Below are 21,485 nucleotides of genomic sequence, written 5' to 3'. Positions count from 1 at the left end.
ATGTATACTGTATATGTGTGTATATATGTATACTGTATATATGTGTGTATATGCACACTGTATATGTGTGTGTATATTTATACTGTATATGTGTGTATATATATGTATACTGTTTATGGGTGTATATATGTTTACTGTATATGTGTATATATGTATACTGTATATGTGTATATATGTATACTGTATGTGTGTATATATGTATACTGTATATGTGTGTATATGTATACTGTATATGTGTGTGTATATGTATACTGTATATGTGTGTATATATGTATACTGTATGTGTGTATATATGTATACTGTATATGTGTATATGTGTATACTGTATATGGGTGTATATATGTATACTGTATATGTGTGTGTATATATATGTATACTGTATATGGGTGTGTATATATGTATACTGTATGTGTGTATATATATATGTATACTGTATATGTGTGTATATATGTATACTGTATATGTGTGTGTATATGTACACTGTATATGTGTGTGTATATTTATACTGTATATGTGTGTATATATATGTATACTGTTTATGGGTGTATATATGTATACTGTATGTGTGTATATATATGTATACTGTATATGTGTATATATGTATACTGTATATGTGTGTATATATGTATACTGTATGTGTGTATATATGTATACTGTATGTGTGTATATATGTATACTGTATATGTGTGTATATATGTATACTGTATGTGTGTGTGTATATATGTATACTGTATGTGTGTGTGTATATATGTATACGTGTATATATGTATACTGTATATGTGTGTGTATATATGTATACTGTATATGGGTGTATATATGTATACTGTATATGTGTGTGTATATATGTATACTGTATGTGTGTATATATGTATACTGTATATGTGTGTATATATGTATACTGTATGTGTGTATATATGTATACTGTATATGTGTATATGTGTATACTGTATATGTGTGTGTATATATATGTATACTGTATATGGGTGTGTGTATATATGTATACTGTATATGTGTGTATATATGTACACTGTATATGGGTATATATGTATACTGTATATGTGTGTGTATATGTATACTGTATATGTGTATATATATGTATACTGTATATGTGTATATATGTATACTGTATATGGGTGTATATATGTATACTGTATATGTGTGTGTATATATATGTATACTGTATATGTGTATATGTGTATACTGTATATGTGTGTATATATGTATACTGTATATGTGTGTATATATGTACACTGTATATGGGTATATATGTATACTGTATATGTGTGTGTATATATGTATACTGTATGTGTGTATATATATGTATACTGTATATGTGTGTATATATGTATACTGTATATGTGTGTATATGTGTATACTGTATATGTGTGTGTATATATGTATACTGTATATGGGTGTATATATGTATACTGTATATGTGTGTGTATATGTATACTGTATATGTGTATATATGTATACTGTATGTGTGTATATATATGTATACTGTATGTGTGTGTGTATATGTATACTGTATATGTGTGTATATGTATACTGTATGTGTATATATGTATACTGTATATGGGTGTGTATATATATGTTTACTGTATGTGTGTATATATATGTATACTGTATATGTGTGTCTATATGTGTACACTGTATATAGGTGTATATATGTATACTGTATATGTGTATATATGTATACTGTATATGTGTGTGTATATATATATATATGTATACTGTATATGTGTGTATATATGTACACTGTATATGGGTGTATATATATATATATATGTATACTGTATGTGTATATATATACTGTATATGTGTGTATATGTATACTGTATATGTGTGTGTATATATGTATACTGTATATGGGTGTATATATATGTATACTGTATATGTGTGTATATATGTATACTGTATATGGGTGTATATGTGTACACTGTATATGGGTATATATATGTATACTGTATGTGTATATATGTATACTGTATATGTGTATATATATGTGTACTGTATATGGGTGTATATGTATACTGTATATGGGTGTATATATGTACACTGTATATGGGTATATATATGTATACTGTATATGTGTGTATATGTGTATACTGTATATGTGTGTATATGTGTATACTGTATATGTGTATATATATGTATACTGTATATTGGTGTATATGTATACTGTATATGGGTGTATATATGTACACTGTATATGGGTATATATATGTATACTGTATGTGTATATATGTATACTGTATATGTGTATATATATGTATACTGTATATGGGTGTATATATGTATACTGTATATGGGTGTATATATGTATACTGTATATGGGTGTGTATATGTATACTGTATGTGTATATATGTATACTGTATATGTGTATATATATGTATACTGTATATGGGTGTGTATATGTATACTGTATATGTGTGTATATATATGTAAACTGTATATGTGTGTATATATATGTATACTGTATATGTGTGTGTATATGTATACTGTATATGTGTGTATATGTGTATACTGTATATGTATGTGTATATATGTATACTGTATATGTGTATATATGTATACTGTATATGGGTGTATATATGTACACTGTATATGGGTATATATATGTATACTGTATGTGTATATATGTATACTGTATATGTGTGTATATGTGTATACTGTATATGTGTGTGTGTATATATGTATACTGTATATGTGTATATATATGTATACTGTATATGGGTGTATATGTATACTGTATATGGGTGTATATATGTACACTGTATATGGGTATATATATGTATACTGTATGTGTATATATGTATACTGTATATGTGTATATATATGTATACTGTATATGTGTGTATATGTATACTGTATATGGGTGTATATATATGTATACTGTATATGGGTGTATATATGTACACTGTATATGGGTATATATATGTATACTGTATGTGTATATATGTATACTGTATATGTGTATATATATGTATACTGTATATGGGTGTGTATATGTATACTGTATATGTGTGTATATATGTATACTGTATATGGGTGTATATATGTACACTTTATATGGGTATATATATATGTATACTGTATATGTGTATATATATGTATACTGTATATGGGTGTGTATATGTATACTGTATATGTGTATATATGTATACTGTATGTGTGTATATATATGTATACTGTATATGTGTGTATATGTATACTGTATGTGTATATATGTATACTGTATATGGGTGTGTATATATATGTTTACTGTATGTGTGTATATATATGTATACTGTATATGTGTGTCTATATGTGTACACTGTATATAGGTGTATATATGTATACTGTATATGTGTATATATGTATACTGTATATGTGTGTGTATATATATATATGTATACTGTATATGTGTGTATATATGTACACTGTATATGGGTGTATATATATATATATATATGTATACTGTATGTGTATATATATACTGTATATGTGTGTATATGTATACTGTATATGTGTGTGTATATATGTATACTGTATATGGGTGTATATATATGTATACTGTATATGTGTGTATATATGTATACTGTATATGGGTGTATATGTGTACACTGTATATGGGTATATATATGTATACTGTATGTGTATATATGTATACTGTATATGTGTATATATATGTGTACTGTATATGGGTGTATATGTATACTGTATATGGGTGTATATATGTACACTGTATATGGGTATATATATGTATACTGTATATGTGTGTATATGTGTATACTGTATATGTGTGTATATGTGTATACTGTATATGTGTATATATGTATACTGTATATGTGTATATATGTATACTGTATATGTGTGTATATATGTATACTGTATGTGTGTATATATGTATACTGTATATGTGTGTATATGTATACTGTATATGTGTGTGTATATGTATACTGTATATGTGTGTATATATGTATACTGTATGTGTGTATATATGTATACTGTATATGTGTATATGTGTATACTGTATATGGGTGTATATATGTATACTGTATATGTGTGTGTATATATATGTATACTGTATATGGGTGTGTATATATGTATACTGTATGTGTGTATATATATATGTATACTGTATATGTGTGTATATATGTATACTGTATATGTGTGTGTATATGTACACTGTATATGTGTGTGTATATTTATACTGTATATGTGTGTATATATATGTATACTGTTTATGGGTGTATATATGTATACTGTATGTGTGTATATATATGTATACTGTATATGTGTATATATGTATACTGTATATGTGTGTATATATGTATACTGTATGTGTGTATATATGTATACTGTATGTGTGTATATATGTATACTGTATATGTGTGTATATATGTATACTGTATGTGTGTGTGTATATATGTATACTGTATGTGTGTGTGTATATATGTATACGTGTATATATGTATACTGTATATGTGTGTGTATATATGTATACTGTATATGGGTGTATATATGTATACTGTATATGTGTGTGTATATATGTATACTGTATGTGTGTATATATGTATACTGTATATGTGTGTATATATGTATACTGTATGTGTGTATATATGTATACTGTATATGTGTATATGTGTATACTGTATATGTGTGTGTATATATATGTATACTGTATATGGGTGTGTGTATATATGTATACTGTATATGTGTGTATATATGTACACTGTATATGGGTATATATGTATACTGTATATGTGTGTGTATATGTATACTGTATATGTGTATATATATGTATACTGTATATGTGTATATATGTATACTGTATATGGGTGTATATATGTATACTGTATATGTGTGTGTATATATATGTATACTGTATATGTGTATATGTGTATACTGTATATGTGTGTATATATGTATACTGTATATGTGTGTATATATGTACACTGTATATGGGTATATATGTATACTGTATATGTGTGTGTATATATGTATACTGTATGTGTGTATATATATGTATACTGTATATGTGTGTATATATGTATACTGTATATGTGTGTATATGTGTATACTGTATATGTGTGTGTATATATGTATACTGTATATGGGTGTATATATGTATACTGTATATGTGTGTGTATATGTATACTGTATATGTGTATATATGTATACTGTATGTGTGTATATATATGTATACTGTATGTGTGTGTGTATATGTATACTGTATATGTGTGTATATGTATACTGTATGTGTATATATGTATACTGTATATGGGTGTGTATATATATGTTTACTGTATGTGTGTATATATATGTATACTGTATATGTGTGTCTATATGTGTACACTGTATATAGGTGTATATATGTATACTGTATATGTGTATATATGTATACTGTATATGTGTGTGTATATATATATATATGTATACTGTATATGTGTGTATATATGTACACTGTATATGGGTGTATATATATATATATATATGTATACTGTATGTGTATATATATACTGTATATGTGTGTATATGTATACTGTATATGTGTGTGTATATATGTATACTGTATATGGGTGTATATATATGTATACTGTATATGTGTGTATATATGTATACTGTATATGGGTGTATATGTGTACACTGTATATGGGTATATATATGTATACTGTATGTGTATATATGTATACTGTATATGTGTATATATATGTGTACTGTATATGGGTGTATATGTATACTGTATATGGGTGTATATATGTACACTGTATATGGGTATATATATGTATACTGTATATGTGTGTATATGTGTATACTGTATATGTGTGTATATGTGTATACTGTATATGTGTATATATATGTATACTGTATATTGGTGTATATGTATACTGTATATGGGTGTATATATGTACACTGTATATGGGTATATATATGTATACTGTATGTGTATATATGTATACTGTATATGTGTATATATATGTATACTGTATATGGGTGTATATATGTATACTGTATATGGGTGTATATATGTATACTGTATATGGGTGTGTATATGTATACTGTATGTGTATATATGTATACTGTATATGTGTATATATATGTATACTGTATATGGGTGTGTATATGTATACTGTATATGTGTGTATATATATGTAAACTGTATATGTGTGTATATATATGTATACTGTATATGTGTGTGTATATGTATACTGTATATGTGTGTATATGTGTATACTGTATATGTATGTGTATATATGTATACTGTATATGTGTATATATGTATACTGTATATGGGTGTATATATGTACACTGTATATGGGTATATATATGTATACTGTATGTGTATATATGTATACTGTATATGTGTGTATATGTGTATACTGTATATGTGTGTGTGTATATATGTATACTGTATATGTGTATATATATGTATACTGTATATGGGTGTATATGTATACTGTATATGGGTGTATATATGTACACTGTATATGGGTATATATATGTATACTGTATGTGTATATATGTATACTGTATATGTGTATATATATGTATACTGTATATGTGTGTATATGTATACTGTATATGGGTGTATATATATGTATACTGTATATGGGTGTATATATGTACACTGTATATGGGTATATATATGTATACTGTATGTGTATATATGTATACTGTATATGTGTATATATATGTATACTGTATATGGGTGTGTATATGTATACTGTATATGTGTGTATATATGTATACTGTATATGGGTGTATATATGTACACTTTATATGGGTATATATATATGTATACTGTATATGTGTATATATATGTATACTGTATATGGGTGTGTATATGTATACTGTATATGTGTATATATGTATACTGTATGTGTGTATATATATGTATACTGTATATGTGTGTATATGTATACTGTATGTGTATATATGTATACTGTATATGGGTGTGTATATATATGTTTACTGTATGTGTGTATATATATGTATACTGTATATGTGTGTCTATATGTGTACACTGTATATAGGTGTATATATGTATACTGTATATGTGTATATATGTATACTGTATATGTGTGTGTATATATATATATGTATACTGTATATGTGTGTATATATGTACACTGTATATGGGTGTATATATATATATATATATGTATACTGTATGTGTATATATATACTGTATATGTGTGTATATGTATACTGTATATGTGTGTGTATATATGTATACTGTATATGGGTGTATATATATGTATACTGTATATGTGTGTATATATGTATACTGTATATGGGTGTATATGTGTACACTGTATATGGGTATATATATGTATACTGTATGTGTATATATGTATACTGTATATGTGTATATATATGTGTACTGTATATGGGTGTATATGTATACTGTATATGGGTGTATATATGTACACTGTATATGGGTATATATATGTATACTGTATATGTGTGTATATGTGTATACTGTATATGTGTGTATATGTGTATACTGTATATGTGTATATATATGTATACTGTATATTGGTGTATATGTATACTGTATATGGGTGTATATATGTACACTGTATATGGGTATATATATGTATACTGTATGTGTATATATGTATACTGTATATGTGTATATATATGTATACTGTATATGGGTGTATATGTGTATACTGTATATGGGTGTATATATGTATACTGTATATGGGTGTGTATATGTATACTGTATGTGTATATATGTATACTGTATATGTGTATATATATGTATACTGTATATGGGTGTGTATATGTATACTGTATATGTGTGTATATGTGTATACTGTATATGTGTATATATGTATACTGTATATGTGTATATATGTATACTGTATATGGGTGTATATATGTACACTGTATATGGGTATATATATGTATACTGTATGTGTATATATGTATACTGTATATGTGTGTATATGTGTATACTGTATATGTGTGTGTGTATATATGTATACTGTATATGTGTATATATATGTATACTGTATATGGGTGTATATGTATACTGTATATGGGTGTATATATGTACACTGTATATGGGTATATATATGTATACTGTATGTGTATATATGTATACTGTATATGTGTATATATATGTATACTGTATATGTGTGTATATGTATACTGTATATGGGTGTATATATATGTATACTGTATATGGGTGTATATATGTACACTGTATATGGGTATATATATGTATACTGTATGTGTATATATGTATACTGTATATGTGTATATATATGTATACTGTATATGGGTGTGTATATGTATACTGTATATGTGTGTATATATGTATACTGTATATGGGTGTATATATGTACACTTTATATGGGTATATATATATATGTATACTGTATATGTGTATATATATGTATACTGTATATGGGTGTGTATATGTATACTGTATATGTGTATATATATGTATACTGTATATGTGTGTGTATATGTATACTGTATATGTGTGTGTATATGTATACTGTATATGGGTGTGTATATATATGTATACTCTATATGTGTGTGTATATATATGTATACTGTATATGTGTATATATGTATACTGTTTATGGGTGTATATATGTATACTGTACATGTGTATATATATATGTATACTGTATATGTGTATATTTGTATACTGTATGTGTGTATATATGTATACTGTATGTGTGTATATATATATATGTATACTGTATATGTGTATATATGTATACTGTATATGTGTGTGTATATGTATACTGTATATGTGTGTATATATATATGTATACTGTATATGTGTGTGTATATATATATGTATACTGTATATGTGTGTATATATATATGTATACTGTATATGTGTATATATGTATACTGTATATGTGTGTGTATATGTATACTGTATATGTGTGTATATATATGTATACTGTATGTGTGTATATATATATGTATACTGTTTATGTGTGTGTGTATATATGTATACTGTATATGTGTGTATATATATATGTATACTGTATATGTGTGTGTATATATATATGTATACTGTATATGTGTGTATATATATATGTATACTGTATATGTGTATATATGTATACTGTATATGTGTGTGTATATGTATACTGTATATGTGTGTATATATATGTATACTGTATGTGTGTATATATATATGTATACTGTTTATGTGTGTGTGTGTATATATATGTATACTGTATATGTGTGTATATATATATGTATACTGTATATGTGTGTGTATATATATATGTATACTGTATATGTGTGTATATATATATATGTATACTGTATATGTGTATATATGTATACTGTATATGTGTGTGTATATGTATACTGTATATGTGTGTATATATATGTATACTGTATGTGTGTATATATATGTATACTGTATATGTGTGTGTATATATATATGTATACTGTATATGTGTGTGTGTGTATATATATGTATACTGTATATGTGTGTGTATATATGTATACTGTATATGTGTGTATGTGTATACTGTATATGTGTGTGTATATATATGTATACTGTATATGTGTGTGTATATATATGTATACTGTATATGTGTGTGTGTGTATATATATGTATACTGTATATGTGTGTGTATATATGTATACTGTATATGTGTGTATGTGTATACTGTATATGTGTGTGTATATATATGTATACTGTATATGTGTGTGTATATATATATGTATACTGTATATGTGTGTGTGTGTATATATATGTATACTGTATATGTGTGTGTATATGTATACTGTATATGTGTATATGTGTATACTGTATATGTGTGTGTATATATATGTATACTGTATATGTGTGTGTATATATATGTATACTGTATATGTGTGTGTGTGTATATATATGTATACTGTATATGTGTGTGTATATATATGTATACTGTATATGTGTGTGTGTGTATATATATGTATACTGTATATGTGTGTGTATATATATATGTATACTGTATATGTGTGTGTATATATATGTATACTGTATATGTGTGTGTATATATGTATACTGTATATGTGTGTATATATGTATACTGTATATGTGTGTGTATATATATATGTATACTGTATATGTGTGTGTATATATATGTATACTGTTTATGGGTCATAGTCATAGTCATAGTTAGTAAAGCCGAATAAAGACTTGCGTCCATCAAGTTCGACCTGTTAGTTCTGTAATTGCTAAAGTTGATCCAGAGGAGGGCAAAAACCCCAAATGATTTGGCCAATCTTCACCTGAGGAAAAATTCCCTCCCGACTCTGAAACCAGCAGTCAGAATAAATCCCTGTATCAACCTACTATTTTATTTTATTTTTAAGTATATGCTGAAATCTGCCTGGTATCTAGAAATGCATCCAGTCCCCGCTTGAACTGGTGTAGTGAATCCGACATTACCGTCTCCTCACTCAGTGAATTCCATATTCTCACTGCTCTTACCGTAAAGAACCCCTTCCTATGCTGGTGCTGAAACCTTTTCTCTTCCAGTCTTAGTGAATGGCCTCTTGTTACTGTAATATCCCTCCTTTTGAACAAATCCCGGCCAAGGTCTCTATACTATCCCCTAACATATTTGTACACATTTATTATGTCCCCCCTCAACCTTCTCTTTTCCAGGCTGAATAGTCCTAGTTTTGCCAACCTCTCTGGGTATTGCAGTCCCTCCATTCCCTTTATTAATTTTGCTGCCCTCCTTTGTACCTTTTCAAGCTCATTTATATCCTTTCTATATATTGGGGCCCATAACTGAGCACAGTATTCCAAGTGTGGTCTGACCAGTGCTTTGTACAGTGGAAGAACAATGTTCTCATCCTTTGCAGCTATACCTCTTCTGATACATCCCATTACCCTGTTTGCCCTTACAGCAGCGGCCTGACTTTGGGCACTCCAATTTAGTTTGCTATCAATCAAGATGCCCAAGTCCTTCTCCATCTCTGAATTCCCCAATGATTTCCCATTCAGTGAGTACTGGTGACTTCCATTTTTCCTTCCCATATGTATGACCTTACATTTCTCCTCGTTAAACCTCATTTGCCATTTAATGCTCCACCTACCCAGCTTATCCAAATCCCTCTGTAGGTCTGCACTGTCCTCTTTTGTATTAATTGTTTTACATAACTTTGTGTCATCTGCAAATATTGATATTTTACTATTTATCCCGTTGACTATGTCGTTAATAAAGATATTAAATAACATTGGGCCTAGTACAGACCCCTGTGGTACCCCACTAGTGACGCTTACCCAATCTGAGTATATTCCATTTATAACCACCCTCTGCCTTCTATCCTTTAGCCAGTTAGCTACCCACTTGCAGACATTTTCCCCCAGCCCCATCATTCTCATTTTGTATACCAACCTATTATGTGGCACGCTATCGAAAGCTTTTGAGAAGTCGAGATACACGACATCCACTGGTTCCCCCTGATCTACTCGAGAGCTAACCTCCTCGTAGAAGTCAATCAGGTTTGTTTGGCAGGAGCGATTCCTCATGAATCCATGTTGGTTCGGGATTAAAAGATTATTAGCATCAAGATGCTCCGTAATTGCCTCTTTAATGAAGCTTTCAAAAATTTTGCCCACAACGGACGTCAGACTCACCGGCCGATAGTTTCCGGCTTCACTTTTCGCTCCCTTTTTGAATATTGGCACTACATTCGCCTGTCGCCAATCAAGTGGCACAGACCCAGTCTCAACAGAGTCCTTAAAGATAAGATATAACGGTCTGTCTATCACATTACTTAGTTCCCTTAGTACCCGTGGGTGTATGCCATCAGGTTCTGGTGATTTGTTTATTTTAATGTGTATACAGTATGTGTATATATGTATACTGTATATGTGTATATATGTATACTGTATATGTGTGTATATGTATACTGTATGTGTGTATATATATGTATACTGTATATGTGTGTGTGTATATATATACTGTATGTGTGTATATATATGTATACTGTATATGTGTGTGTGTATATATATACTGTATATGTGTATATATGTATACTGTATATGTGTATATATGTATACTGTATATGTGTATATATGTATACTGTATGTGTATATATATGTATACTGTATATGTGTATATATGTATACTGTATATGTGTGTATATGTATACTGTATGTGTGTATATATATGTATACTGTATATGTGTGTGTGTATATATATACTGTATATGTGTATATATGTATACTGTATATGTGTATATATGTATACTGTATATGTGTGTGTATATATATATGTTTACTGTATATGTGTGTGTATATATATGTATACTGTATATGTGTGTATATATGTATACTGTATGTGTGTGTATATATATGTATACTGTATATGTGTGTGTGTATATATATACTGTATATGTGTATATATGTATACTGTATATGTGTATATATGTATACTGTATATGTGTGTATATATGTATACAGTATATGTGTGTATATATGTATACTGTATGTGTGTGTATATATATGTATACTGTATATGTGTGTATATATATATATGTATACTGTATATGGGTGTGTATATGTATACTGTATATGTGTATATATATGTATACTGTATATGTGTGTATATGTATACTGTTTATGTGTGTATATATATGTATACTGTATGTGTGTATGTATATGTATACTGTATATGTGTGTATATGTATACTGTATATGTGTGTATATATATGTATACTGTATGTGTGTATGTATATGTATACTGTATATGGGTGTGTATATATATGTATACTGTATATGTGTGTATATATATGTATACTGTATATGTGTGTGTATATATACTGTATATGTGTTTATATATATGTACACTGTATATGTGTGTATATATATGTATACTGTATATGTGTGTGTATATATACTGTATATGTGTATATATGTATACTGTATATGTGTATATATGTATACTGTATATGTGTGTATATGTATACTGTATATGTGTGCATATGTATACTGTATATGTTTGTGTATATGTATACTGTATATGTGTATATATGTATACTGTATATGGGTGTATATATATATGTTTACTGTATATGTGTGTGTATATATATGTATACTGTATATGTGTGTATATATGTATACTGTATGTGTGTATATATATGTATACTGTATATGTGTGTGTGTATATATATACTGTATATGTGTGTATATGTATACTGTATATGTGTGTGTATATATGTATACTGTATATGTGTATATATATGTATACTGTATATGTGTGTATATATATATATGTATACTGTATATGGGTGTGTATATGTGTATATATATGTATACTGTATATGTGTGTATATGTATACTGTTTATGTGTGTATATATATGTATACTGTATATGTGTGTATATATATGTATACTGTATATGTGTATATATGTATACTGTATATGTGTGTATATATGTATACTGTATATGTGTATATATATGTATACTGTATATGTGTGTATATATATATATGTATACTGTATATGGGTGTGTATATGTGTATATATATGTATACTGTATATGTGTGTATATGTATACTGTTTATGTGTGTATATATATGTATACTGTATGTGTGTATGTATATGTATACTGTATATGTGTGTATATGTATACTGTATATGTGTGTATATATATGTATACTGTATGTGTGTATGTATATGTATACTGTATATGGGTGTGTATATATATGTATACTGTATATGTGTGTGTATATGTATACTGTATATGTGTGTGTATATATACTGTATATGTGTTTATATATATGTACACTGTATATGTGTGTATATATATGTATACTGTATGTGTGTGTATATATACTGTATATGTGTTTATATATATGTATACTGTATATGTGTGTATATGTGTATACTGAATATGTGTGTGTATATGTATACTGTATATGTGTGTATATATGTATACTGTATATGTGTGTGTGTGTATATGTATACTGTATATGTGTATGTATATATGTATACTGTATATGTGTGTATATATATGTATACTGTATATGTGTGTATATATATGTATACTGTATATGTGTGTATATGTGTATACTGTATGTGTGTATATATATGTATACTGTATATGTGTGTGTATATGTATACTGTATATGTGTGTATATATGTATACTGTATATGTGTGTATATATATGTATACTGTATATATGTGTATATATATATGTATACTGTATGTGTGTATATATATTTATACTGTATGTGTGTATATATATGTATACTGTATATGTGTGTGTATATGTATACTGTATATGGGTGTATATATGTACACTGTATATGTGTGTGTATATATGTATACTGTATATGTGTGTATATATATGTATACTGTATATGTGTGTATAAATGTATACTGTTTATGGGTGTATATATGTATACTGTATATGTGTATATATGTATACTGTATATGTATACAGTATACATATATACACACACATATACAGTATACACATATACACACATATACAGTATACATATATACACATACATATACAGTATACACATATACACACATATACAGTATACATATATACACCCATATACAGTATACATATATATACACACATATACAGTATACATATATACACACACATATACAGTATACATATACACACATATACAGTATACACATATATACACACATATACAGTATACATATATACACACACATATACAGTATACATATACACACACATATACAGTATACATATATATATACACACATATACAGTATACATATATATACACACATATACAGTATACATATACACACACATACAGTATACATATACACACACACATATACAGTATACATATATACACACATATACAGTATACATATATACACACACATATACAGTATACACATATACACACATATACAGTATACATATATACACATACAGTATACACATATACACACATATACAGTATTCATATATACACCCATATACAGTATACATATATACGCACACATATACAGTATACATATACACACATATACAGTATACACATATATACACACATATACAGTATACATACAGTTATATGAAAAAGTTTGGGCACCCCTATTAATCTTAAGCTTAATGTTTTATAAAAATTGGTGTTTTTGCAGCAGCTATTTCAGTTTGATATATGTAATAACTGTTGGACACAGTAATGTTTCTGCCTTGAAATGAGGTTTATTGTACTAACAGAAAATGTGCAATCTGCATTCAAACAAAATTTGACAGGTGCATAAGTATGGGCACCCTTATCATTTTCTTGTTTTAAATACTCCTACCTACTTTTTACTGACTTACTAAAGCACTTTTTTTGGTTTTGTAACCTCATTGAGCTTTGAACTTCATAGCCAGGTGTATGCAATCATGAGAAAAGCTACTTAAAGTGGCCACTTGCAAGTTGTTCTCCTGTTTGAATCTCCTCTGAAGAGTGGTATCATGGGCTCCTCAAAACAACTGTCAAATGATCTGAAAACAAAGAATATTCAACATAGTTGTTCAGGGGAAGGATACAAAAAGCTGTCTCAGAGATTTAACCTGTCAGCTTCCACTGTGAGGAACATAGTAAGGAAATGGAAGAACACAGGGACAGTTCTTGTTAAGGCCAGAAGTGGCAGGCCAAGAAAAACATCAGAAAGGCAGAGAAGAAGAATGGTGAGATCAGTCAAGGACAATCCTCAGACCACCTCCATAGAGCAGCAGCATCAACTTGCTGCAGATGGTGTCACTGTGCATCGGTCAACTATACAACGCACTTTGCACAAGGAGAAGCTGTATGGGAGAGTGATGCGAAAGAAGCCGTTTCTGCAAGCACGCCACAAACAGAGTCGGCTGAGGTATGCAAAAGCACATTTGGGGAAGCCAATTTCTTTTTGGAAGAAGGTCCTGTGGACTGATGAAACCAATATTGAGTTGTTTGGTCATACAAAAAGGTGTTATGCATGGCGGCAAAAAAACAGAGCATTCCAAGAAAAACACTTGCTACCCACAGTAAAATTTGGTGGAGGTTCCATCATGCTTTGGGGCTGTGTGGCCAATGCCGGCACCGGGAATCTTGTTAAAGTTGAGGGACGCATGGATTCCACTCAGTATCAGCAGATTCTTGACAATAATGTTCAAGAATCAGTGATAAAGTTGAAGTTACGCAGGGGATGGATCTTTCAGCAAGACAATGATCCAAAACACCGCTCCAAATCTACTCAGGCATTCATGCAGAGGAACAATTACAATGTTCTGGAATGGCCATCCCAGTCACAAGACCTGAATATCATTGACCATCTGTGGGATCATTTGAAGAGGGCTGTCCATGCTCGGCAACCATCAAACTTAACTGAACTGGAATTGTTTTGTAAAGAGGAATGGTCAAAAATACCTTCATCCAGGATCCAGGAACTCATTAAAAGCTACAGGAAGCGACTAGAGGCTGTTATTTTTGCAAAAGGAGGATCTACTAAATATTAATGTCACTTTTCTGGTGAGGTGCCCATACTTATGCACCTGTCAAATTTTGTTTGAATGCAGATTGCACATTTTCTGTTAGTACAATAAACCTCATTTCAAGGCAGAAACATTACTGTGTCCAACAGTTATTACATAGATCAAACTGAAACAGCTGTTGCAAAAACACCAATTTTTATAAAACATTAAGCTTAAGATTAATAGGGGTGCCAAAACTTTTTCATATAACTGTATATATACACACATATACAGTATACATATACACACACATATACAGTATACATATACACACACATATACAGTATACATATATACACCCATATACAGTATACATATACACTCATATACAGTATACACACATATACAGTATACATATATACACATATACAGTATACATATATATACACACACATATACAGTATACATATATATACACACATATACAGTATACATATATACACACATATACAGTATACATATATATACACACATATACAGTATACATATACACACACATATACAGTATACACATATACACACATATACAGTATACATATATATACACACATATACAGTATACATATATACACACACATATACAGTATACATATACACACATATACAGTATACATATATCCACACACATATACAGTATACACATATACACACATATACAGTATACATATATATACACACATATACAGTATACATATATACACCCATATACAGTATACATATACACACACATATACAGTATACATATATACACACATATACAGTATACATATACACACACATATACAGTATACATATACACACACATATACAGTATACATATATACACACATATACAGTATACATATACACACATATACAGTATACATATATATACACACATATACAGTATACATATACACACACATATACAGTATACACACATATACAGTATACATATATATACACACATATACAGTATACATATATACACACACATATACAGTATACATATACACACATATACAGTATACATATATACACCCATATACAGTATACATATACACACACATATACAGTATACATATATACACACATATACAGTATACATATATACACACATATACAGTATACATATACACACACATATACAGTATACATATATACACACATATACAGTATACATATACACACATATACAGTATACATATATACACACACATATACAGTATACACATATACACACATATACAGTATACATATACACACACATATACAGTATACATATATACACACACATATACAGTATACATATACACACACATATACAGTATACATATATACACACATATACAGTATACATATACACACACATATACAGTATACATATATATATACACATACATATACAGTATACATATATACACATATACAGTATACATATATATACACACACATATACAGTATACATATATACACACATATACAGTATACATATATACACATACAGTATACATATATATACACACATATACAGTATACATATATATATATACACACATATACAGTATACATACATATATACACACACCCATATACAGTATACATATATATATACACACCCATATACAGTATACATATATACACACACATATACAGTATACATATACACACCCATATACAGTATACATATATACACACACATATACAGTATACATATACACACCCATATACAGTATACATATATACACGCATATATACAGTAATACAGCATATACACACACACATACAGTATACATATACACACACACATATACATTATACATATATATACACACATACAGTATACATATATACACACATATACAGTATACATATACACACCCATACACAGTATACATATATACACACACATATACAGTATACATATATATACACACATACAGTATACACATATACACACATATACAGTATACATATATACACACATATACAGTATACATATATACACATATACAGTATACATATATACACACACATATACAGTATACATATATACACCCATATACAGTATACATATACACACCCATATACAGTATACATATATACACACACATATACAGTATACATATATATACACACATACAGTATACACATATACACACATATACAGTATACATATATACACATACATATACAGTATACATATATACACCCATATACAGTATGCATATATACTCACATATACAGTATACATATATACACATATACAGTATACATATATACACACACATATACAGTATACATATATACACCCATATACAGTATACATATACACACATATACAGTATACATATATACACACATATACAGTATACATATATATACACACATATACAGTATACATATATACACACATATACAGTATACATATATACACATACAGTATACATATATATATACACACCCATATACAGTATACATATATATACACACCCATATACAGTATACATATATACACACATACGGTATACATATATACACACATATATACAGTATACATATACACACCCATATACAGTATACATATATACACGCATATATACAGTAATACAGCATATACACACACATATACAGTATACATATACACACACATATACAGTATACATATATATACACACATACAGTATACATTATACACACATATACAGTATACATATACACACATATACAGTATACATATATACACACACATATACAGTATACATATATATACACATATACAGTATACGTATATATACACACATACAGTATACATATATACACGCATATATACAGTAATACAGCATATACACACATATACTGTATATATATACACACATATACAGTATACATATATATATACACATATACAGTATACATATATATACACACCCATATACAGTATACATATACACACACATACAGTATACATATATATATATACACATATACAGTATACATATACACACCCATATACAGTATACATATATACACATATACAGTATACATATATATATACACACACATATACAGTATACATATATACACACACATATACAGTATACATATATATACACACATATACAGTATACATATATACACATATACAGTATACATATACACACACATATACAGTATACATATACACACATATACAGTATACATATATATACACATATACAGTATACATATACACACCCATATACAGTATACATATATACACGCATATATACAGTAATACAGCATATACACACACACATATACTGTATATATACACACACATATACAGTATACATATATATATACACACACATACAGTAATACAGCATATACACACACACATATACAGTATATATATATACACACATATACAGTATACATATACACACCCATATACAGTATACATATATACACACATATACAGTATACATATATATACACACACATATACAGTAAACATATATATACATATACAGTATACATATATATACACACACATATACAGTATACATATATATACACACACATATACAGTATACATATATACACACCCATATACAGTATACATATATATACACACATATACAGTATACATATATACACCCATAAACAGTATACATATATATACACACATATACAGTATACATATATACACACCCATATACAGTATACATATATACACACATATACAGTATACATATATATATACACACACATATACAGTAAACATATATACACATATACAGTATACATATATATACACACACATATACAGTATACATATATATACACACATATACAGTATACATATATACACACACACACATATACAGTATACATATATATACACCCATATACAGTATACATATATACACCCATAAACAGTATACATATATATACACCCATATACAGTATACATATATACACCCATATACAGTATACATATATATACACCCATAAACAGTATACATATATATACACACATATACAGTATACATATATACACCCATATACAGTATACATATATACACCCATATACAGTATACATATACACACACACATATACAGTATACATATACACACCCATAAACAGTATACATATATATACACACATATACAGTATACATATATACACACATATACAGTATACACATATACACACCCATAAACAGTATACATATATATACACACATATACAGTATACATATATACACACATATACAGTATACATATATACACCCATATACAGTATACATATACACACCCATAAACAGTATACATATATATACACACATATACAGTATACATATATACATACATATACAGTATACATATATATATATACACACATACAGTATACATATATATACACACACATATACAGTATACATATATACACATATACAGTATACATATATATACACACACATATACAGTATTCATATATATACACACATACAGTATACATTATACACACATATACAGTATACATATACACACATATACAGTATACATATATACACACCCATATACAGTATACATATATATACACACATATACAGTATACATATATACACGCATATATACAGTAATACAGCATATACACACACATATACTGTATATATATACACACATATACAGTATACATATATATATACACATATACAGTATACATATACACACCCATATACAGTATACATATATACACATATACAGTATACATATATATATACACACACACATATACAGTATACATATATACACACACATATACAGTATACATATATATACACACATATACAGTATACATATATACACATATACAGTATACATATACACACACATATACAGTATACATATACACACATATACAGTATACATATATATACACATATACAGTATACATATACACACCCATATACAGTATACATATACACACCCATATACACAGTAATACAGCATATACACACACACATATACT

The sequence above is a fragment of the Phyllobates terribilis genome, unplaced genomic scaffold (genome assembly GCF_046119375.1).
Source record: "Phyllobates terribilis strain yellow unplaced genomic scaffold, ASM4611937v1 Scaffold_197__1_contigs__length_3575590, whole genome shotgun sequence".
Taxonomy (NCBI): domain Eukaryota; kingdom Metazoa; phylum Chordata; class Amphibia; order Anura; family Dendrobatidae; genus Phyllobates; species Phyllobates terribilis.
This window is presented reverse-complemented; position numbering follows the sequence as displayed.